At 39.1% G+C, this 24,723-nt stretch overlaps 1 long non-coding RNA gene across 1 annotated transcript in view; it reads left to right on the top strand.

Moving 5' to 3' along the window:
• Positions 1-24,304, top strand: part of LOC111821911 (uncharacterized) — a 266,274-nt gene extending 241,970 nt beyond the window's left edge. The window contains exons 3-4 of the long non-coding RNA XR_002825249.1: positions 24,039-24,113; positions 24,204-24,304. This is a non-coding gene — a long non-coding RNA (uncharacterized LOC111821911). The remainder of the gene's footprint in view (positions 1-24,038; positions 24,114-24,203) is intronic.
• The last annotated feature ends 419 nt before the right edge of the window (positions 24,305-24,723 follow it).

Genomic DNA, 24,723 nt, shown 5'->3' with positions numbered 1-24,723 from the left:
CTACCCAGAGGCACCTTGGAAGGCAGGCTGGTGATCTGCTTCTGAAAAGTCACAGTTGTGAAAACCTTATGGTGCACAGTTCTACTCTGCACATGTGGGGTCACCATGAGTTGGAATTGACTTGATGACAACCAACAACATTATACTGGGGAGCATTCTTGGAGTTGCATTGAATGCGCAGTGTTAAGAAACGTACCCTTCTGGAATACCCCAATCTGAATTATATTTCAGCAGGTTGAAGACAGGCTGGGAAAAAAAAATAGTAATGCAGAGCAAAAGATACACCAAAAAAACCCAAACCCATTGTGGTTGAGTCGATTCCAAATCATAGCGACCATCTAGGACAGAGTCGAGCTGCCCTGTAAGGTTTCCAAGGAGCAGCTGGTGGATCTGATCTTTTGATTAGCAGCTGAGCTCTTAACCACTGTGCCACCAGGGCTCCAAAGATACACAGGTGTCCATAATTGTAGAGGGTCACTAGATGAGTCAGTGGACTTTAACTATTTCCAAAAACAAATTTTTTTTTTTTTTTTTTTTTGTATTCTTCCTGCTACCACTTTGTGCTTTAAGCCTCTATCCAGGTTAGTTCTGGCTTTGCAAGTTGTTACTGTTTAACTGACTTGTCTGATTCCTTCTGGGTCATTTTGTGAAATACATTGTTGTTTGATCCTTGAGGTATTTTCCTCAGAAATTTTGCTAGTGTTGAAATGTGGGCTGTTCTTTTAGATTCTACCTTCAAGAAAGGTTTACAACGGCTTCATAAAGTGAATTATTTCTTTTTCAAAGATACAAGGAAATGGATCACGGTCAATGCAGCCTAGGTCTTTTGAAATTGGGACATAGGAGCATGGCCTAGAGGGAGTTCTGAAAGAACGGAAAGGGCATTTGTTAAACTTACACAGTGGGCACACACTTAAATATAACATCACTTGCTAGAGTCTGGAAGAGAGAGATATCCAGAAAGTATAGTTAAATCTGACAGAAGTATATCTCTTCTTGGTAAATAGAGCATAGCTCGGGCAGGATGGCTTCATTGACTAGATGTGAGCTTGTAGGCAAGGATGGCTCCCAAATGTGTGGTGGGAGAAACTGGTGGGTGGTGAAATGCATTAGCAAGAAGAAGATGAGGAGTTCAAGTTGAAAGAGTTTGTATTTGAAATGTCCATTAAACCCTTGGATATCCAGGCCTAGCTTTGAGCAGATATTGTAATTTGGAAGTTGTTGACACATGTTGTTGTTGTAGTTAGCTGCCATCCAGTTGGCCCCCATCTCATGGAGATCCCATGCACAATGGAATGAAATGCTGCGCAGTCCTGTGCCATCTCCATGATCGGTTATGTATTGGATCATTGTGATCTATGGGATTTTCATTGGCTGATTTTTGGCAGTAGTAGATTTCCAGGCCTTTCTTCCTAGTCTGCCTTGATCTTGAAGCTCTGCTGAAACCTCTTCAGCATCATAGTAGCATGCAGGCCTCCACTGACAGATGGGTGATGGCTGTGCATGAGGTGCACTGGCTGGAAATCGAACCCAGGTTTCCCGTATGGAAGGTAAGAATTCTACCACTGAACCACCATTACCCCTACTGTTGATGCATAGCTAGATAACTAAGAGAGTTAGTAAGGAAGCCACAGGAGTGAATATGAGTCTGTAGAGAACTAGAAGAAATGGGAGAGAATGAAATTCAGTAGAAAACTAAAAGCAAAAGTAAGATTTCCTTTCTAGTTCAGTATTCCAACATTGAACTGTGTTTGATTAGTAAAGGTTAATAACAAAAATCAGTTAGCCATTTATTGTTTCAAGATCACAAATGTTGTGTACTTGATAGGAAAACTCATAATGGTCTTTGGAAATGTAGAAATCAATCCTTGGAAATAACCCTGAGGTAGAATTTTGGATGGCTTTCTCACAGATGCTCCACCATTTGAAGTACATGCCAAAATAAACTAGGAGATAGGTAGCAGGGAGTTCGTAGCACACGGAGCAAGCATCTGCTAGTTTATTTAGTGGTGGGAGCAGGAAGAGCAGAGGGAGAAGAGGGCAGCTGAAGCCAAGAATAAAACCTGGTCAAGAGGCCCCATCAACTCAACTTGGCAGACAGGCCTGGTGGCTTTGGTAATTATACTGGTGCCTGGTGGATGTGTGCCTTTTCCACTGAGTTTAAAAAAGGTTTTCTTCTAACTACCGGGTTGCCCAGAAGTTAGGCTACTTTTGCCCTTGGTGGTTTTGTCCTGTGGAATCTTTGCTGTCTGTATTGCTGTTTGTATTTGTGTTTGCTGACTACACTATAATGCTCTTGGCCCCGCTGTTTCACCCAGCTCCTGCCCTGACTCCTCCTCCTGACTGAGCTCACAGAAGGTTTGTGAGGACATGCCCCTTTGGAAGATTCCCAGCAGAAACCACATGACTGCATGGCTAGACTGGCACACGTGGACTTGACCAAAGCCTTTTCTTTTTCTTTCTACTTTTTCTCTCTTCCCCTCTCTTTCTCCCTCCTGTTTCCCTTTCTATCTGTTAGTACTTTTGGTATCAATAATATTCAACAGACTCCCACTGATAGAAATTTCATGGCAGGGCTTACAACTCCTGGTGAGGGCCCATTTAACACTTGAACTTCTTTTGACTTAATCCTTTTGTTATAAATAGAATTTTTGACACCCAAATTTGCCACCAATTCTATTTTAAGTACTCTAAATCTGGAAATGACATGAGAAGAAAATATACCTGAAAACATTAGGGAAAGGAATCCTGAAAAGAATTCTGTGCTTTTTCCTGTGTATACCTCCACCGTATATAGTCCCAAGATAAATATTCAGAAGACTCTTTCATTTTAATCCGCAGCTGGGGTTTTGCTTGTGTTGATTTCTGAGAACAGCTATTCATAAGCACTAGTTCATAATGCATTTTGGCCCTCTGTTATTTGTATTATCCTTTAGAAGGGGGGACAGAAGAGTAGACTGAGACTAGGATAGCCTAAATATTTGCAGATGAAAATATATTGGCATTTGTTGAAGTTTTTGTTGTTGTGGTTTTAAAAGTTCACTGTTTGGTTCATAAGTTTGTTTTCTCTTTTTGCCCAAGTCAGTGTTTTATTTTATTTTTTTTCTTTTGAAAATATGCTTCTAGAATTTCTTTTTTATAAATATTAGGCAATGTCTGTCAAGTCCTTCTGGAACACAAAGATGAGTAAGAAATGGGCTCTGCCCTCAAGGAGCTTATTGGTGGAGAGGTGAGGAGTAGTACAGACATAAATAGATGCATTCATTACAGTGTGGTAAGGGCCATGGAAGTAGAACTAATCTGTCCAGAGTGGAGGCTGAAATCAGGCAGCACTTTAGGGAAAACACTTTTCACTGGATCTTAAAGGATGAGGTGACGCTGGACTAATCTAGCGAGTGTGGTGTGTTTTCTAGTCAGAAGAGTGATCTGAGGTTTAAACATCATGGGGTAGGCAAATAACACTTGTTTGGTGTTGGTGAGTTATAAAAGATGAAGGGTAAAGTGTTGGGAGATAAGGCTAGAGAGCAAAGCAGAGGTCAGGTCTTGAACTAGAGGTCGTGTATATAGTCAGTAAGGTATGTGGAGTTCAGGAGATTACTCTCCCAACAGTGTGGAGAATGGATTGAAATAAGGAAGGGGAAAAGACTTGAAGTAGGGAAACCTGTTGGGTGGTTATTGCAAAACAGTATGAAGGTTTGAATTAAGCCAGGGACATTGGGGATAGTCAGGAATAGATGGATGTGAGAAATATTTAAAGATGAAATTTGTGGGATTTTGTGATGGTTGTTATGTGATTATAAGGGGTGTGGTTTGTGTGCTGTGGGAGATGGAAGCAGGTGAGCGTTGGTACTCCTCATATTTCTGACCAAGATGGTTGGATAAATGTCACCAGTTGGGACTGGGAATAAGGGGTGCAGATGCCGATTGTGAGTTTGTTTCATTAACATAAAAAAAAGTTGCCATCAGATTGACTCCTACTCATGGTGACCCCATGTTTTGCAGAGTAGAACTGTACTCTATAGGGTTTTCAAGGCTGTGACTTTTCAGAAGCAGATTTCGAAGCCTTTCTTCTGAGGCACCTCTGGGTGGGTTTGAACCTCCAACCTTTCAGTTAGTAGTCAAGGGCTTAACCCTTTGTGCCATATTAACACACTTCTTAAACAGTCTTAAGAATATTCTTAAATATTCTTCAACTTTGAAACTGTATCTCTAGGATCATGTTTTTACTTCTTCCTTATAAAAGTTGAAGTTTGTGTTCAAGCCTGGCAGTAGGGATTTGGAAAACCTGGGACTATAGGAAATTACTATGAATATGTATAGAATCTTTATGTCTAGATATACGAATTTATGAGGATTGGAGCTACCCTAGTCTCATGATTTTGAGAACATTCCACATCTAATCCACTGTAAAGCATGTCAGCTCTACCTTTGAAATATATTCAGGATCTGACTTCTTCTTACTGTCTCTGTGGCTACCATCCTTACTGCATAGCCTGCTTACTCCCTTTCCAGTCTGCTCTCTACAGAGCAGCCAGGGTGACCCTTATAGACCATGAATGAAATTATGTCACCCTTTACTGCTTCAGAGTCCCTGGTTCGTGCAAAGGGTTAAGCTCTTGACTACTAGCTGAAAGGTTGGCAGTTTGAACTCACCCAGAGGCACCTAGGAAGATCTGCTTGGTGATCTGCTTCCGAAAGGTCACAGCCTTGAAAACCCTGTGGAGCAGTTCTCCTCTCCACACATGGGGTCGCCATGAGTCGAAATCAACTCGATGGCAACTAACAGCAGCAACAAAAACTGCTGCTTCAACGTTCAAAGACTTCTCATTTCAATGAATGTAAACAAGCAAGCAAACAAAAACCCCCAAAGCTGTAGGGTTCCCCAGGAAATGGACTCAGACTCTGAGATGGCTCACAGGAGGAGGTTTATTAAAGAGTGCTGTGGGGAACAACAACCATGACGGTAGAGTGAGAACTTGAACTGTGATGCAGTTACAAAAGAAGCCTCATCTGATCCTATGGGGATCTCTGGAGCTGGGATGACTCTTCAAGAGATGTCCCAGTTACCCTTCATTGACCAGTCGCTGGATGAACTCGAGGAGGGAGTACAAACTTGGGCAGGGCAGCCTCCTTTGGCATGTAGTGCCTGGCGAGAGACTCAGCTATGAGCCATCAGCAGGCAACATTTCTGGCACCTGGAGGAATAAGTGTCTTGGTCCTGAAGGGATATCTCCATGGTAGACAACTGTATCCATTACATGTGGCCTGCAAGACACTACATGATCTGACCCACCACCACCACCTCTATTACCTCATTCCTACTATTCGCCCACTACTTGCTCACTTTACTGTAGCCACACTCTCCCCTTCAGATAATGCTTGAACATGGCCAGGCAAGCATGGTTATGTTTTAGAACTTCTGCACTTGCTATCTGAGTCACTGGACCCTTCCTTCTGTCCACTCTGTTCAGATGTCACCTTATTATAGAGGCCTCCCTGACTACCTGGCATAAAATAGCACACTCTGCCCCCAGTTTTCTACATTTACTTAACTTACATTTCTTCATTCAGCATATCTCTGCCTCAGATATTATACATATATACATACGTATGTGTGTACACACACGTGTGTGTTGCTGTTGAGTAGGTTCCAACTTATGGTGACTCCACGTGTGCAGAGTAGAACTGTTCCATAGGGTTTTCAAGGCTATGGCTTTTCAAAAGCAGATCACTAGGCTTGTCTTCCGAGGTGCCTCTGAGTGGTTTTGAACCGCGAGCTTTTGGCTAGTAGTTCAGTGCTTAACCATTTTCGCCACTCAGGGACTCCTATATAAACACCCCCCACCACCACCACACACACATGTGTTTGTTTTTGTCTGTCTTCGGCAATGCACACTCCATGAGGGTGGGGACTGCTTACCATTAGTGTGCTTTTCAATTGTATATTTTAAGGTCTCTTGAAGTTTGTTCTAGGAGAAGACATCCTCTACAGCTGTGCTTTACTTTAGGAAAAGCAAACATTCAAAAATTTAAAATTGTAGGGGAAAGTTTAGGTGATAAATGATATGAAATGATTACTGTGGGACTCCTTTAAATGGATGAATTCACGTAGAGCATTTAAAATGTGATTAGATCTACAAAAATACTTTGTTTCACATACGTCAGTTTTCAGGACTATGTCTATGTAAAAAAAATCTAAACCTACTGTACCTTTTATATAAGGGAGCAGTGGTGGGTCAGTGGTAAAATTCTCTCCTTGCATGCGGGAGACCTATATTAGATTCCTGGGCAATGTACCTTATGCACAGCCACCTGTCTGTGAGTGGAAGCTTGAGTGTTGCTGTGATGCTGAACAGGTCGTAGCTGAGCTTCTAGACTGAGATGGACTAGGAAGAAAGACTTGGGATCTACTTACAAAAATCTGCCAGTGAAAACTATGGATCACATTGGTTGGATCTGCAACTGATCATGGGGATGTACAGGACCGGCCAGCATTTCGTTCCATCCTGCATGGGGTCAGCATGAGTCGGGGGCCAGTTTGACTGCAGACAACAACAACAGCAACATTGTACCTTTTAAGGGCATACTAGTGTACCATTGATATATACTCTTACACTGGACAAGCTTCTACTGAAATATGTATTTATCTAAAGGCAGAAATTATGCTATTATCATTAATAATTCAGAAGAGTTTTCAATTAAGTATTATCAATATCATTACCTTTAGCTGGGATATGAGTGCTTGAGCTCATAGTAATATTGAAGGCAGAATTGTTTTTCTCAGTGACAACAAAAATGAAATCCCAGGTAGCCAGAACTGACCAATCTCAACTCTTTCATTGATATATGTTTTCTTTGACCATCTCTTTTAGGAGAAGGAAATATATGATAGTGAAGCATATCAAGGAATTTAATTTTTTTGCATCATTTCTGGAGCTATCCTGGCGTCTGTGTACATTTTGCTCAGTATTATGTGACAGCGTCATCTGCAGTTCAGTACATTAAACCCCAAACTAAACCCATTGCCATTGAGTCGATTCCGACTCATATGACCCTCTAGGACAGAGTAGAACTGCCCCATGGGGTTTCCAAGGCTGTAAATCTTTACAGAAACAGACTGCTGCATCTTTCTCCCTCAGAGCAGCTGGTGGGTTTGAACCACTGACTTTTCTGTTAGCAGCCGAGCACTTTAACCATTGCACCACCCAGTCTCCTTCGTACGTTAAACATTCCTATTCAAAACATGACCTTGCGTTACTTGAAGATTCTTTATCATCAAAGAAAGATTAAATTATGTTCATTACATGGAAAATGGACTCATTAATGCATTTCCTAAAGATCCCAGTGATAACTCTACAAAGGCTTTTTGTTTTTTATTGAGTGGGAGATTTAATTGGATGATCTGTACTGTCCCTTCTAACTCTAAGATTCTTTGATTCTCTTCTTTCAGTCAGAAGCCTTGAACCATAAACAGTTTTCTGGTTAACCTTTAGTTAATCAGAAATTAAGTTTATCAAAACACCTCATTCACGAGTCTTTAATTTCCTAGAACAATAGTGGATGCTTCTGTGCTGTAAGTCAACATCTAGTGGTTCTTCAGGCTCCCAGTGGTGTCAAACGTATTGTTACTTGGTATGCTTCCTTGTGTGTGTGTGGGTGTGTGTGTGTGTGTGGGGGTGGGTGGGTGCACGCATGTGTAAAACAATAAAGGTGGTGTTGCTTTTGCAGTTGTTATATACATATATCTTTCTTATTTTATTCTATTTATTTCTTTGGCTGGGGAACTGTATTTTCATGCAGCATACTTCCAAGGAGACCAGTATCATTCTTAATACTCTACATTCACCCATAGGTTTTTTTTTTTTTAAACACACTTTCCCACCTCAGACACTAAGTATTAAAATCTCACTATCTGCCAGACAAACACAACTCAGTAGTGGTACTTGAGCAACAAATCAATGAGCAAATATTGATGCAACACACATGCCACATGAGCATGGCACCATCTGGGGTTCTGTACATGATTTATATGGGAAGACAGAGAATGCCTCTGCCTTTAAATGGCTCAAAATCTAATTAATAGGAGGCTATGAAGAAAATGCAGACAATTCTAACCAAAACTCTCAAAGCAATTTTCACAGTTGCTAAGGCATTTGTATCATCATTTATTCATTCATTGAGTATTTGCTCAGTGCCCTGTTACATGTCAGGAAGTATGCTGAGGACTGGGGCGCATGGGAAATGGGACAGAGCGTAGTCCTTTAGGAGTTTACAGAATAGAATTTGGTGTCTTTGACTTACATTAATAAGATGAAATGATCATATTCCGGAATTCAGAAGTGAGTGAGATAATTATGTAGGCTACTTCAGGGTAAATTGTGTAATATCTAACTATCAACAGTGCTTGTCATCACTAGTAGCTAGTGTCTGTGTCTCTAGACAGTGTGGGGTAAGTTTTTTGTCATCGGCTGCTAACCTTGACGGTTGATGGTTTGAACCCACCCGGTGGCTCCGTGTAAGAAAGGCCTGGTGAACCGCTTCCATAAAGATTAGAGGCAAGAAAACCCTATGGAGCAGGCTATTCTGTAACACGTGGGGTTGCCAAAAGTCGGAATTGACTCGATGGTAAAGGCTTTGGTTTTGGTTTTGGTCTCTAGACTGTGGGGATGTGTGTGTGTGTGTCTGTCTGTGTGTACGGGTTGGGCAGTGTTGGGAAGAGAGGATCATGTTGGATCTAGGAATTCTCTATATTTTCATCCTGTATCTTTTCTTGTATATTGTATAGTTTAGTTAAAAACAGCATGGCTGTTGGTGTTGGAGTTCAGACCCTATAGGACAGAGTAGAACTGCCCCATAGGGTTTCCAAGGCTGCAGTCTTTACAGAAGCAGACTGCCACGTCTTTCTCCTGTGGAGCAGCTAACCTTCCCGCTTCATGTGACTACTTGACAATTCAAATGAAACACTGTATGTAAAATGAAAGAATTTTGGAAATTATAAATAATCAACAGATACTAGCTATTATTATTGAATTGTGGTGGAAGATTGGGTCTCATTAACCATCCCCCCCCAATAAAAAACGTGATTTTTAGTTTTTGAAGATAATTGCTGTTATATCCAAGGGACATGTTATAGTTTGTGGTTTTAATGTTGTCACTGGGTGCTATTGAGTTGATTCAGACTCAGCTACCCCATGTGACAGAGTTGAACTGCCCCACAGGGTTTTCTTTGCTGTAATCTTTACAGAAGCAGATTGTCATGTCTTTCTCCCGAAGGGCCCCGGGTGAATTCTAACAGCTATCCTTTCAGTTACCAGCAGAGCGCTTAACCGTTGCACCACCAGGGCTCCTTGGGCCCTGTCTGATGTCCTTTGAAATTGATCCTTGATAAAATCACATTAATGAGTCAACTGATAAATTTCATTTACAAATCAGCCTTGAACTTAGCTTTCACAATTTGAAAGAATTATGTAAAAGCAGGCCACATGCATATTTTCTTTTTGTTTCACTGAGTAAAATTTCCAAGCTATCAAGAGGAAATGATGGCTCTCTAATGTTCATCCACTTAGCCATTGAAACATCACTTGAATGTAGTCTACATGAAGGTTGGCATTTTTGTTTGTTTTGTTCACTGTTGTTTCTCTAGCTCCTAGAGCTGGGCCTGGCCAATAATGCTCAATGGATTTCATTAAATTAATGAATCTGTTGAGTACCTTGTGTGTTTGGCACTCTACAAGGCATTGGGAAATACTGGGAAAAGTAAATTCAGAATCCATGACTGTAAGGACCTCATAATCTAGCAAGGAGGAAGAGAATAAACAGAAAGTGACAGTTGTGTAACAAATGCTACAACAAAAGAGTTATGTGAGCCTAGGAGTAGGGAAGGGTGTGGAGGATGGCAGCTAGGAAGACTTCATGGAGGCGGTGATAATTATGTTTCATATAATGTACTCTTCTTCAAGGGAGGTGGGTCAGTGAGAGTGGTTAGCCCCCTGTACAGAGTTCATATTCTGTAGAGAATTTTAAAACGATAATAAAAGACTAAAACTCTGTTTTATTATTACTGTGCAGGGGGCAATTCTAAAGTAAGAGTGTGGTAAAATGTTCCCTCCCCAAACTGCTGCCACACTTCTCACGCTTCCCTTGGGGCCCGCTGCTTTCTCTGGATGGAATTTGTCCCTTTGAGATAATTGAGCTTCAGAGACAATTGTCTCCCTGAAAGTAGAGTCTCCTGGTTTGGTGATGATAATTTTATACATGTGTTCTTTAAAAAAGTTACTGAAAAAGCCTTAACTCTGAGTACACATATAACTCAAGTAAAAAAAAGAGAATATGTTTTCTATAATTCTCAGAAGTTTAGAAAGGCTTCTCTCTTCTCATTCTTTCAAAACAAGATGATCTTTTAAGAAATCTACTGGGTCTTAAAAACAGATAATTTTTTGAGTCAACCTCTTATACCATCACACTATAATTTTGGGTGTTTTGTTTTATCAAAGAATGACTCTTTCATTTGTTGAAAAGCAATTTTTACCAAAAATGATATTTAATTCTACCATTTTCCTTTTGAATGTCCTATTTTGATCTACCAGTGGGCTGTGGGTGTAAGTTTTTTTTTTCCCCAGACTTCAAAAACTTTTTTAACACCTCTTGTACCAGCCAACTGCTACTCAAAATTCACAACTCAGTAATCATAATTCTCTGTTGAATTTTTATCTTCTCAATATTTTGGATATTGCCCAGTTTATCAGCTAGTAAGGAATGAGGTGAGAAACTAGTCTCAGCAAACTCTCTGAAACAAACCAAGAGAAAATCAGTTTAAGGAAGCTCTGAATTACCTAGGATAAATTTTTGTTCCTTGAGGCAATCACTTATCAAATGGTATCTAATGCTGTGTGGATAGCCATACTCATCAAAATAGCTTATTTACCTGGCAGGATCTACATCATTGATTTTTGTAGAGTAAATCATAACAGCATGTTAACATTCCATTATGCTGAGCACAGAACTAATAGGAGAACATCTGTGAGGTCAGAGATCAGAAGTAGACTTCAGAATGTACTATTCAAAAAACAGATGAAATGGAAAGCATTCAGAGAGGCTAGTGGGCAAAGTACAGACTTTTTTAAGGGAAAGTAACAAAGGAGAAAACTGCCCCATTGTGTAACCTTCTAGTCAGTGGGGTATTATGGTGAATTTAATCTATAACTAACTTAATTTACTCTTCACCAAAATTTTGCATACACCTTTTGAGCTTCCTCCAAGTTTTGCTTATTGGATTTTCAAGTATTTAATTCAATTAATTGAATTAGAAAATTCAGGGAAATTGTTTAAATGTTTGTTCTTCTATCTTAATTTCCTAGTTCTGCTGTAACAGAAATCCAGCAAGTGGGTGGCTTTAGAAAACAGATATTTATTGTCTCACAGTTCAGGAGGCTAGAAGTCTGAATTCAGAGTATGGCACTTGAAGAAGGTACTTCCTTGTCTATTTCAGCTTCTAGTCTCAGCCAGCAATCTTTGTAGATCAATCTGTCTTCATAGTCTGTCTTCTTCTCCCTGTGTGTGTCTTTGTGTCCATTCTGCTCTTTTTATAACTCAGAAGTGATTAGATTTAGAACCCACCCTACTCGAGGAACTGCTTCAAGTCCACCTAAAGTGCCTAGAAAGAAAGGCCTGGAGATTTACTTCCAAAAAATCAGCCATTGAAAACCCTGTGGAGCACAGTTCTACTTTAATGCACAGAGGGTCGCCATAAGTTGGAATTGACTGGATGGCAACTGTTTCTTTGTGGGTATGATCTAATAAATATAACCAAGAAAATCCTATTTCCAAATAGGATCATATTTACAGGTAAAAGAGTCAGGATTTCAGTACATATTTCTTTTTAGGGGGGCACAATTCAATCCATCACATGTTCTAATCTCATTTAATGCTTTCATATTGCGGTACGACCTTCTGAGGACAGAAATGCTAGTTGAGATACAGCAGCTGTGGTGTGGCAGTATCCTATGGCAATTCCTTCATGATAGCATGAAGTTGCTCTGAGAATGTGAGGCATTGCAGGGCTTAGAGAAATACACAGCAAATGGGGATATTTTCCTAATGCTTCAGCTATTGTCTGGAGACTATGTTGAAGCCTTAACTGGTTTCAGAATGAAGGTGACAATTGAATAGTTTGGGAGATTTTTTAAAAATAAAAACTGGAAAGGAATGCTAGGAAAAACGGTTTTGAATGTAAGGTTTTAGTTATATTAAGATTAAATTTAATTAACTTTTGTTAAGGTTTACTATGTGCCAAGTACTGTGCTAGACATTCAGAGGTGTAAGGTAAGTACAACAGAATTACCTTCAAGTGACCACTCTAGAGGACCTGGACCCTGAAGTTTCTAGAACCTATTATAAGCCTCAAACAACCCTGTGACTATGTGAGATAAATTTAAGTAAAAATTACTAAACTACTCATTTAGTCATTGATTAGCCATTGTTTTGGTGGAAATTGAGGAAGAAAAATCTGTTTCTTAAGAATATGATAAAGAAGGAGTGATAAGAGAAGTAGGAGCATTAACTACTCCTGTCTAGAAAATGGAAGGAAGAGATAATTTTTAGTAGGAAAGGGTAGGTGGACAGTATCACGTGCCACAGAGAAACCAAGTGAGGTAAGCTCACAGAACTGAGTAGCAGTGATATGGAGGTAATTGGTAACTTTTGGGATAAATGTTTAATGGAGTGATGTGGGAGAAAGCCAGCTTGCAGAGGGTTGATCAGGGAAGTTAGGAAGTGGAGACAGTTGCTTTTAAGAAGACTGCTTTTAAAAGAGAAGGGCAAAGGTAACATGGGCTCACCATATGATCCAGCAATCAGCTCCTAGGTATTACCCAAATGAATTGAAAATGTATGTCCACATAGAAACCTGCACTTGAATATTTATATCAGCTTTATTCATAATTGCTAAAAATTGAAAGTTACCAACATGCCCTTCAGTAGGCGAATGGATAAACAAACTGTGGTACATCCATACAACAGAGTATTATTCAGCTATAAAAACAAATGAGCTATCAAGCTACAAAAAGATATGGAGAAATCTTATCTGCATATTGCTAAGTGAAAGAAGCTAGTCAAAAAAGCTACCTTGTTTTTACCCAAATAGCGTGCACCTTCTATGTTTGTCTGTCAACCGTTCCCTCCCACTACAAGGTATTTTTGTAAGTACGCTATGCTAATTTTCTTTTACAGCAACATGTAAAAAAAAATCATCATAGAGACCCTTATGAAAAATAGCCTCACGGGGAAGGGGGAGAGAGAGAGAGTGGTTGTCAAACAAATGTAGAAGGCTCACGTTATTCATGCAAAAATAAGGTACTTACTGTATGATTCCAACTGTATGACTATGATTCCAACTATATGATGTTCTGGATTAGGTAAAAGTATATTCCAAACCAAACCCATTCCCATCGAGTGATTCTGACTCATAGCAACCTTATAGAACAGAATAGAACTGCCCCACATAGGGTTTCCAAGGCTGTAAATGTTTTCAGGAGCCACTAGATTAACACCTAAAGAGAGAGACCCATTTAAAAAAAAAAACCAACCCGTTGCCGTCATAGCAACCCTATAGGACAGAGTAGAACTGCCCCATAGAGTTTCCAAGGAGCACCTGGTGGATTTGAACTGCCAGCCTTTTGGTTCGCAGACAGTAGCTCTTAACTACCACGCCACCAGTGTTCCAAAGACAGAGACAGTCAAAGTAAAATGGTAATTTAGAAGAGAGAACAGTTACTTCCTGTTTATGAGCTAAATATGTCTTTTTTTTTTTTTTTAAAAGAAGTGACGTTCACTCTTCTGCTCACTGTGTGAGTCATGGCTATTCCAAGGCCGAGCATAAGAACTCATCATGTAGGAGACTTGAGGTGACTGTCCTGAAAGATTCAGAAGATCACTGATGTAAGGAAGCAGAGCTCAGAGAACTAAAAGGCATTTTTCTATTAGAATTTAGATGTGTAATTCAGAAGAGGGCTGTGTTGTATTATTTTCCACAGCAGAAGGGAAGGGCCTGTCTTCAGTTCTTTTTTACAGTTAAGTTGCTAAAGAGTTTCGGGTTTATTTTCCATTGTATTGGACTATAAAAACATTTTTCTTTACTGTGCAATTCATTTATTTCTTGTGTCATAAAAAGCACTCATCATGAGAAACAAGTGAAGCTTCTAGATAGGTTGAGAGACGTTGCAGAAGTCCTTCTGTGGGTTAACTGCAAAACCCATGTTCATCCACCACTGTGCCTGTTCATTTCCTGGTTGTCTCCAGCTTTTGTTCTATTTAATTTTTACTACTCTTCCCCCAAAGGAATGACATAGTAAGAAGAGCAAAAGTCAGTGCTGTGTCTTGTGGTTGGTTGTCTTTACTGAACTTTAAAAAATTGGCTATTTTTAAACCTATAAGGGAAAAAAAAAGCTGCAAGTTTATTCACCCTGTCAATCTCTCAAGAGAGGGGTTCTTTGCCTGATGAAAAGTAGAACCCAATTAGCCAGATGGAGCCGATGCTGCAGGAGTCCCTTCAGATGGGAACATAGCTCACCTACCAGAGTCTGGTGATGTCAGAGAATATGGTCATGTCACACTTTATTCTTCAACTTTCTCAAGGTGTTACGAGCAAATTATCTCAGCTTTCTCTTAAGTGGCTTGATTTTTAAAAAATTATTATGGTAAAATATATAGAACAAAAATTTGCCATTTTAACCATTTTTAATTACATTAATTATATTCTCCATGTTGTGCTACCATTATCATTATCTATTCCAAAAGGTTACCATTACCCCAAACAGAAACCCTGTGCCTCTTAACAAATCCCCATTGCCTCTTCCTCCCAATCCCCTGGCAACCACTAATGTACTTTATGTTCTCTATGCATTTGCCTATTCTAGATATTTCATATAAGTGGAATCATACAGTATATGTCCTTTTGTGACTTATTTCACTCAGCATAATGTTTTCAGAGTATTTTGTTTATCCATTCATCTGTTGATGGACAGCTGGGTTGTTCCCACCTTTTGGCTGTTGTGAATAGTGCTGCAATGAACATTGGTGTACAAGTATCTGAGTCTCTGTTTTCAAAGCTTTCAGATATATCCAGGTGGTTTGATTTTGTATAAGCTAATCCAGAACTGCAAGCACAGTAGGTTGGGATTGTCATTTTTTAGTAAAAAGGAAGAATAAAGAGGAAAAAAAAGTAGAAGAAAAATAATTTAATTTTAAACCAGCAGGCCTATTTGGTAGATGTTTGGCTTTATGCTGTGTTTTTTCCCAACCAGATGCTAGTCTTATGGTCAGCCTCCCCCAGCCTCCATTTAAATTTTTTGAGAACACCCCCATGTTCTCCTGCTTCAGTCTAGTTTCTGAGGGTCTACGGCCACATCTTCAGATCCCTTTTTCTGGTTATCTTTTGCCCTATACTATTTCCCAACTTCTTTGAACTTCTATTTTACTGCACTCCTTCAGCTGTAGTGTTAGATGCATAACAAGTGACCCTTCCCCCGCAAAAAACAAACCAGAACAAAACCATTATTGTCGAGTTGATTTTGATTCATGGTAACCCCATGTGTTAGGAGTAGAACTGCTCCATAGGGTTTTCTTGGCTGTGATCTTTACAGAAACTTTGCCAGGCCTTTCTTTTGTGGTACTGCTGGGTGGATTGAACCGCCAACCTTTAGGTTAGTAGTCAAGCACAAACCATTTGCACCCAGGGACCTGTAACAAGTGAGAATTGGATGAATTATGTACAAGATGCTGGCATTATGGCTCTCAGTGGCTCCAAGTCTCAGCCTCATCAGAGTCTTTGTCCCATTCTCTGGGGAAAACCGGAAAAGTAAACCACTTCATGTGAGAACTGGGGACTCATGTTTAGGATAGTTTGCTTGATCACTTAACACAGACCATAAACTTCAGGACATTACTTAGGTTTCTTATTTGAAATTGGGCAGGATTCTGCTGATTTATCACATACACTCTTGTCATTTTAATATTAAAAGGTTAAATGCTATTTGGGCATGAACTCAGATCTAGGTCTGGTACGAATTTATGTTCAACCTAATTTTCTAGTTCTGATTGGATGTTCTTACACTAAAGGCCAAAATTCCAACCAATGTTTTGGTAGGCTTTAAATGTTGGTCTGAAATCTAGATAGAGGTGACTTTTTCAGAATAATCACTTGTAAGAAATAACTGGTGCTGGTGGATGAAGCCTAGACCCAGAATCAGTAGACCCAGATTCTTTTCCATGCTCAAATGTCTGTGTGCTCTCTGAGGTAAACAGATCAACATTTTCCCAAAATGTAAACATTTTCAGTGGATGGAGATTTAAAGAGATTGTGTTTGCCTTTACTTAAGGCAGGGGATTTTAATTCTTTTTCTCGAAATTTTTTGAAAGAATAGGAGAAAACGAAGTGGGACAACAGAGCAAGTAGGAAGAAAGTTCCAGTGGTTAAAAGCTGAGCGAGGGTCAGACAGAGGGGGATTGGCAGGTGCCCAGGGCACAGGGAGAGAGAGAGGGCAGAACTCCAGGCAAGACAAGGAAACAATTTGCTCTCTCCTATCCAGTGAATAGGAGAGAGTTAGTTTTACAGTGCATATTACGAGAAAATAAATCTTGAGAAACAATCTACTCCTGGAAGCTAAGTCTCCACATTTTCTATTTTAAAATGGATTAAAATTCTGGTTGTTCTGGGAGGCTTTTCCTGGACTTATTTCTCCTGTTTTGGTGGCCTGAAGTCCACACTAGTTGTAGGCTTTTCTCCCTGAGCAGTGCTTTTCTTCTTAACTAGAACTTTTCTCTTCCCGCTTGTCATGATTTACCTGTTCAACTGATTATTTCCCTTGGACCTTACCCACTGGATTCCCATATGAAACAAATTTATGTTAAGGAGTTAACAAAAAATGAACAAAAAAAGCCGTTGCCGGCGAGTCAATTCCGACTCATAGCAAACTTATAGGATCGAGTAGAACCGTCCCATAGGGTTTCCAAGGAGTGGCTGGTGAATTTGAATTGCTGACCTTTTTGTTAGGGGCCGTAGCTCCCCGTAGCTCTTAACCACTGCTCTGCCAGGGCTCCGGCAAGAAGTTAATAGACAGGTATTTTATCAAGGGGATTTGATACCTAAGATAAGGAGCAACGGTGGGGATTCTTGTTTTCTCACAGACAGCCTAGGAAGTGATTTTTGGGGCAGTAGGTGCTCTTGGTGCTCCTGAAATCTTGTAGATATATGCCTAGTGAACCAATTTTGTGGTGATGTCGTTGTTGTTAGCTGCCACTGACTTGGCACTGACTCATGGCAACTCCATGTACAACGAAATCAGACCATTTTGATCCTTAGGGTTTTCGTTGGCTCATTTTCACAAGTAGATTGCCAGGCCTTTCTTCCTGGTCTATCTCAGTCTGGAAGCTCTGCTGAAACTTCTTCAGCATCATAGCAACGTGCAAGCCTCCACTGACAGATGAGTGGTGGCTGAACATGAGGTGCATTGGCCAGGAATTGAACCCAGGTCTCCTGCATAGAAGTCAAGAATTCTACCACTGAACCACCAATGTCCTCTTTTGTTACACTAGTTATACTTAAATACATTCAATGTAATAGTAATATTTAAAAAATGCATAGTTTCATACCACTGAACTTTAGAGATATTCATAAAATATAAGAAGCCCTGGTGATAACAATGGTTAAGCTCTCAGCTGCTAACCAGAAGGTTGGCGATTCAAACCCACCCAGCCGCTCTGTGGGAGAAAAGACCTGGCAATCTGCTCCCATAAAGACTACAGCCTAGGAAACCCTATAGGACAGTTCTACTCTGTCCTGTAGGGTCGTTATGAGTCAGAATTGACTCAACGGCATACAAAATTGAAACATTAGATCTAGATAGCCCAACATGGGTTTCTCCCTAAAGATCTTCATGAATTGATATATGTCTGATTTCTTGCTATGTCCTGGGGTGAGAGAAGGTAAGAACACCTGAAACTGTGAACTGAGCATCCCAATTCTTACTGGCAAGAAAGACTTGGCCTAGTGACTTGCTAGAATGTAAGGACTAGTCATTTTCTGAGAACTGCCACCAATTTAGTAGATTGGCGGGGTGTTTGTGTTTTCAGGTTAATTGTTTATTTAGCTGGTGTTCATTTGGAGCTTTGAGTTTCTGTTATTTCTGAAAGTGCAGATATATGTAAGACATTTGTTTAATAGAAACAAATATTTGGAGATTCAGCGTTCCAACTAGTCTCTTTAGTAGAAATATGATACCAAGTATAAAGTAATGTTTTAAGACAGTTTAGTCTGATACGGAAGATAAGGGCAAAATGGTTGTTAGAAGGAAAATTTCAAATTAACATCAATTTCTGAACTATAATTCTGTTTCGGCAGAACACTTATGTACCTCTGAGGATGTAAAGAGGTAAAGATGTAAAAGACATTTATTTGCATCACAACTGTGGAAATAAGTGGAAAATGTGTAATTTTTGTTTGGCAATTAATAATAAAATGGGAGAAATTTGAGACAATTTTAATTAGAATCATTTAGACTTTCCTGTCCCTATATGAAGAAACCCTGGTGGTGTAGTGGTTAAGAGCTACAGCTGCTAACCAAAAAGGTCGACAGTTCGAATCCACCAGGCACGCCTTGGAAACTCTATGGGGCAGTTCTACTCTGACGTATAGGGTCACTATGAGTCGGAATTGACGGCAACAGGTTTGGTTTTTGGTTTGGTCCCTGTATGAACAGAACCAGGTTGAGACATTTTTCAAGTAAATACACAAAGTACTGTTTTATCAATTATTGTTCTAGCCGAGGATACCAAAACTCTTCCTGATAGTAGTGTTTCTGTCCTCAGAAACTTGTTTTGTTTTTTCATAGGTGAGATTTATAATCTTGAAGCATTTCAGCTCATCACAAAAACATGTACAGGAAACATCTTAATTAAACTCGAGGTTCAATATTAACCCTTTAACCCACCAAAAACCAAACCCGTTGCCGTCGAGTTGATTCTGACTCACAGAAACCCTATAGGACAGAGTAGAACTGTCTCATAGGGTTCCCAAGGCTATAATCTTTACGGAAGTAGATTGCCACATGTTTCTCCTGAGGAGCGAGGAGCGAGGAGCAAGGAGTGCCTGGTGTGTTCCAACTGCTAACCTTTCAGTTAGCAGCTGATCATTTAACCTTTGCACAGCCAGGGCTCCTCTTGTCCCTTGATCTAACCTATTTTACCTAAAAAGCCTGTTGTTTGAATTTTGAATAGCACTTGTGACCATTTGTTGAAACATACTAGGAATAAATCTAGCTTCTATAAGAAGAAGACACATATGAAAGGATTAGTAGAATTGTAAGAAAACGATAATTCCTTTTTGACTCGTTGCAGATAAAAATCGAGACAGACTTAGTTTGTTCTCCTTCAAAAGTACTTTCTGTCTCCTCTCAGCTGGCCAGATTCTGTCACATGGCACTTAGGTCCTGAGTTTGTGTGAGTCAACAAATGGGCAACAACAAATGTTCAGCCATCTTATTGGTGTCAAGTCCAGCAAATTGGCAGATTGTATGAACGCACCAAATGCAAAAAGAAGTTTGCATGAGCCAAGCATTCCAAATGAGGACAGCAGCAGCTGGTTATATCCTTAAGAACAGAAATGCTCTTCCTGATCTTCTAATCTGCTGTTGCCCCAGGTTGGGAAATTACCGCTGTAAGATTTAAAAACTTAGGACTCTGAGATAAAAGTTGCCTCTTTGAACTTTTCAGCTCTAAGAGCTTCTTGTTATCCAACCAGCTGGAGATATAGAGACATATTATGCCTCCTTATACAATTCTTGAATCACTTCCTACATCAATGGTAGGCTTAAGAATTAATATTTTTTTAGTCAATGATGTAAAGTACTCATCAATAGATCATGATGATTTTCAGAACAGGTTCCCTTCAACTAATAAAATGTATTCATATTGGTAACTGGAATACAAAATTCCTAGACCTGTTCTTGTTTTGCACTCAGAACTTAAATGAACCCCAGGAATACCTTCAGGGTAATGAAAAAAATTCAGTTCTTCCTTTGCTCTTTCCTACAACTAATCCATTTTATGTCTGTACAATTTTCATCTTCATCTGTCTTCCCCCGCCCACCGCTACCACCCCTCGTTCTAATTCTTCTTTGAAATCTTGAAGTCAGAAATATGGTTTTATGCTTTGGAAGTTTGTTAATTTCTAATTGAAATTCAATATCTCTTGTTCATTATTCAATCCTAAACTTGATATGGGAAACATTTCCTGGTAAATTAATAAAACTGGCTTTACATCTAGCTATAAACATTCAAGTGGCAGGTAGGAGGGACTTCTGATCTGGTTGGTCTTTCACCTTTTTTGATCAAAGGAAATGGGTAGACCACCTGACCTATAAATTTTCTTTTTTTGTGTGATTTTATAGAGTCAGGAGAACATTTCCATGGATAATTTTATTTATATATTTAGCTTAAATCTCAATCCACCATTTATAAAACCCACAAACTCCTGGGCTATCATTTTGGTTGCAGACTTGGAGCTCCCTTTTTGGTTGGATTCTTTGTGGTGGGTGGATGTGTGTCTAATGGGGGTGACTTAAAGGCAAGACAGATTTAAGGATATAATTTAGTGCCATTCTGCTGACTGCACTTTCTGCTCTACGTGACTCTTCATATATTTTACAATTTTAACAATATTCAGTTGATCTCTTTAAGTCTCAGCCTTCTTGAAGGCAGACATCACAATTTTGTGACTCTTTCATACATAAATAGTGGCTCAATAAATGTGTCTGATCATGACATTAGCCATTCTCTGTTAACTTGAGTACTTTTTTTTTTTTTTTACAGTGTGTATGAATCAGTGAATATTTAACAAGTAACTTGATTGCTATTAAATGAAGCATCTTTATTTTGGCTTATTCCCTGCCCCAATTTTAAGTTTTTAAATTGAAATCTAGCATTTAACTACTGCTGTTAACTCTACTTCTTTTAGTTTGGCATACCAAATATGGGAGAGTTCTTCAGGTGGCCAAGTAGACTTTTCCTGACCTTGAATGTGGTTTACCTGGTATTACATTTTAAAAAACTAAAAATAAAGTATGTCAGTATTTGCTGTTTTAGGATAGCATGAGCCCTCGGGCTTTCCCAAAAATCATTTTTAAAGTCTAGTGTGCAGTGCCTGACATCGATGTTTTTAACTAAAAGGCATCTTCCCTGAATTTGGATTTAAGTGACCATGGAATGCAATGCAGGGAGAGGTTGCTGTGGGTTAATCTCTGGATACTTCATAGTTGACAGGCACTGGCATCTGTGGTTTGTATTGCATTGTTCTTTAGGCCTAGAAATAACATTTCTTCTATTTGCGCAGTTTTAAAGCTGGAGGTAAAACAAAACACGTATGATTTAGGAAAAAAAATCTGCCATTTGAAAAGTAATTCATGGCACTGGTAAGGTTCAAGTAGCCCCCAAGAGCTCATTTTTCATGGTGGCGTGTACATCAAGGTGTATTCCTCTTGTTTAGTAACATATTATTATATTCATGTGCTTTAATCTGGATGCCATATATTAGTGGACATAGACTTTTCGGGGAAGAGTGTATTTTTATATACATATACATTCAGGTTAAGGCATTATTATTTGGTGTGTTTCCACAGCACAACAAAAAAAATCAAAGAAGATGCTTTTGTTTTAATATAATGTTAATGGAGTTTCATAATAGATTTCTTTGTAGAAAGTTGAGCAGACCACAATTCATTTATATGCAGTCGTAGAGCTCTTGGACCTATAATGTAGGGCATACAATCTTATTAGAGAGCCCTTTAAAATCAATAAAAAAAAAAAACCTTAAAAGTGTTGTAGCATTTGAATTCATTCTTTAAAAAAAATCTATTTTCAATTACATTACTCTATCTAAATGTACCACAGTGAGTTTATTTAAAAAATAATTTTATCCTATATATATATTCGCAGCTGTCAAAAATACATGTTACTCTTTGTACAAATGCCTGTTCTCAGCCTTTTTAAGAACCTAATCCTTGAGGTGGCCATTTTGCTGAAAAGCAGTTACAGAAAGCAGTCTATCAGGCTGGCCTGAATCTTGCTGAAAGAGTATCGTAATATACTGCTTCACTCAACATGAGCTTTCTTTCTGAATTTTAGAATGAAATAAAATTAAGGTCAAGGAGCCAAAAAAAAAAAAAAAAAAAAGATATAAATCTTGCAGGGGGAACATTCATTAGCATCCACTCATCCAGCTCTCAAATCTAGCAGCTGGGCTACCAAGGTACTGTTATCATACTGATATTGAGCTAATATCAAATTTGATGAAACGTGCTGGCAGTTATAAAGGGCAGCTGATAATAATGGTGCAAACTCAACAAAAAAGTTTAGTAAAATCTGCAGGAGGTGTTTTCTGTCATTTGGCCTTGTTCTGTTGACTGTTGGCATTTGCTTGGCAAGAGGTAGGCGTTGCTCTTATCTCCCCTGGCTAGAGAAATTTTAATGTACTTCAAAGTACTGAGCGTGCACTTCTGTTACTGCTCCCCTCCCTGCCCTAACAAGACAAATGAAAGCTGTGCACTTCTGTATTGAGTAGGAAAATTCACCTAAACTAACATCACACATGTGAACCTGAAAGCAATTGTATTTTTTGTAATCAAAACAAAAGACGGCTCTTTGACTACTGAAAGTTTATTCTTTATGTTCATGATGTAGTCAATGGACATATAATCTTAGAAGACAGGGTAATTTCACATTTTTTTCCTTGTAAATTGATGGTGTGTGTGTGTGTGTATGTATGTGTATGTATACATACATATATAGATATTAGGAAAAAAAAATTGCCATCAAGTCAATTTTGACTCATAGTGACCCTATAGGACAAAGTACAACTGCCCCATAGGATTTCCAAGACTGTAATGTTTATGGGAGCAGACTGCCATCTTAGAAGATAAGGCAACCTCAGATTTTTTCCTTGTGGATTGATGGTGTATGTGTGTATGTATACATGTATATATATATATATATACACACACACACACACACACACACACACATATAAATATTGGGAGCCCCAGTGGTGCAGTGGTTTAAGAGTTCAGCTGCTAACCAAAAAGTCAACAGTTCGAGTTCACCAGCCACTCCTTGGAAACCCTGTGGAGCAGTTTTGCTCCGTCCTATTGGGTCGCTATGAGTCGGAATCCACTCTATGGCAACAGGTTTTTTTTGGTTATATAGATATTGAGCCCTGGTGGCACAGTGGTTAACAGCTTGACTACTAACCAAAAGGTAGGCAGTTCAAATTCATGGCACTCCTTGAAAACCCTAAGGGGCAGTTCTACTCTGTCCTGTAGGGTCACTATAAGTCAGAATTGACTTGATGGCAATGAGTTTGGTATATAAATATAGATGTATACGTATATATATATATATATATAGAGAGAGAGAGAGAGATGGGTAAGAAGGTCATTGATAATTTATTTAGTATGCTGTCCTTATGGTTAATTTTTAAAGTTCTATTGTGAAAATCTATATAGCAAAACATTTGCCAATTCAACATTTTTTTTACACGTACAATATACCTCAGTGATGATGGTATATTTTGATTCTTAACCACTTCTGTGTGAAGTTAGATGAGCTCTTTTATATAATTATGTATTTTAAAACACATGATTGGTCACGTTTCTGCCCTGCAGAGTTTGTGAGAGGAAAGCCAGCCTAACAATAGGGCCAATTTGCCTAATTAAAGTCATGCCCTAGTGGGTTAACATGATATAGATGTTTGGTTTTAAAAGAGCTTAAAAAGAGTACTGAGTCCTGAAATGTTCTGTTTGGAAAGCTTTTCTCTATTCAGTTTGCCTTTAACATGGCTGGTGACCCTTAGTTAGAATGATATACTTGCCTGTGATGCCTATTTGAGAAGATACAGCGTTGGCGTGCCTATGTGTTATTATTTTTAATGTATTAAAACGTAAGATTCCTGTGCTTGGCATTTCTAAGTGCTTGTCTTTTCTCTTCTGTTTCAGGTGTGAATCATGACGATGTGGTGAAAGACAGTGATTTATTGCTTTGGAGGACATGCATGTGTATAATTAAACGATGTAAGTGCAGGGCTCCAGGATTTACTTCCTTCCAGTTCCAGCAGGGATACCTGAATGGAGTGAGTAATGGGATAATTTATAACACCACAGGCCCTTCATCAAGAGACCATGAACAGGAAGATAAAACTCAGAAGGTTTCTCCTGGAAGAATACAATTTTTGATACTCTGGACATTCCTCTTAATTGCGAGTAGTAGAGTCTTCAGAATTTCCTGGTCTTATTTTTTCAAGGAGATTCCCATGAAAAAGGTTAGTGTGTCAATACTAGTTAAATCATGTAGATATTCTGTAAATGTTATACATCTTTCCTGCATATTTTTTTCTTCTTCTTGATATTCTTATGTTGTTGGAACATCAAAGAAACTTAGTAGCCTAATTATAGACCTCAGGTTCTTTTTTACAAGGTCAAGGAATTATCGAGTGTTAGGAGCATGATGACAAATTCAGCAACTTTTTTTTTTTTTTGGCAGGAGTAGGTAGGCAGAGCTTACCAAATACTGTCGCTGTTGTTGTGTGCCATCAAGTCAATTCCGTCTCATAGCGACCCTATGGGACAGAGTAGAACTGCCCCATAAGGTTTCTTAGGCTGTAATCTTTTCTTAGGCAGATTG

Source organism: Trichechus manatus, unplaced genomic scaffold (genome assembly GCF_000243295.1).
Source record: "Trichechus manatus latirostris isolate Lorelei unplaced genomic scaffold, TriManLat1.0 scaffold00115, whole genome shotgun sequence".
NCBI classification, from domain to species: Eukaryota; Metazoa; Chordata; class Mammalia; order Sirenia; family Trichechidae; genus Trichechus; species Trichechus manatus.
Note: the sequence above shows the minus strand (reverse complement) of the source record. Positions and strands in the feature narration are given on the sequence as shown.